The sequence below is a fragment of the Tupaia chinensis genome, unplaced genomic scaffold (genome assembly GCF_000334495.1).
Source record: "Tupaia chinensis unplaced genomic scaffold, TupChi_1.0 Scaffold000300_1, whole genome shotgun sequence".
In the NCBI taxonomy this organism is placed as follows: Eukaryota; Metazoa; Chordata; class Mammalia; order Scandentia; family Tupaiidae; genus Tupaia; species Tupaia belangeri.
Window position 1 is genome coordinate 407,087 of NW_006159790.1, and position 532 is coordinate 407,618.

Genomic DNA, 532 nt, shown 5'->3' on the forward strand with positions numbered 1-532 from the left:
CTCTGAATATTTATGCAGACTGAAACTTTCTGAGAACTCGCCCCTCTTCTAGAAAGAGTGCTTGCTGTGTTTGTTCTCAAGCAGGATCACCCACCTCACTCACTGACCACAGTCACCTCAGCCCTAGCCCCTGAACAAGGAGTTGCTCAGATCTCACTTCCGAGCCCACTGCATCTCACCTCCCTGCAACCTCCTCAAAGTGGACAGTCATCATATTTCCCACATGTCCTCCCGTTAACTCAGAAGTCCTCCCTGGAAAAAGGCTAGTTATTAACATCAGTGACCTCAGGGCAGAGCAGGGGCATGACCCGTGGGTGTTTTGGATTGACAGTGAGCAGGCTCTCAGGCTAACCTACTGCCAGATCTTCCCCTGAGAGACTGAGCTCTGTGCAGTGGGCAGCAGGGAGCACAATGGGTCTGTCTCTGGCTGCACAGGGGGTCCCACAGCTGGGCCTGTCAGGACCATGCAGCCAACACAGGCTGAATATAAAGGAGCTGCCTCTCATGCCTAAAGCAAGGCTAGGCTGAGCAA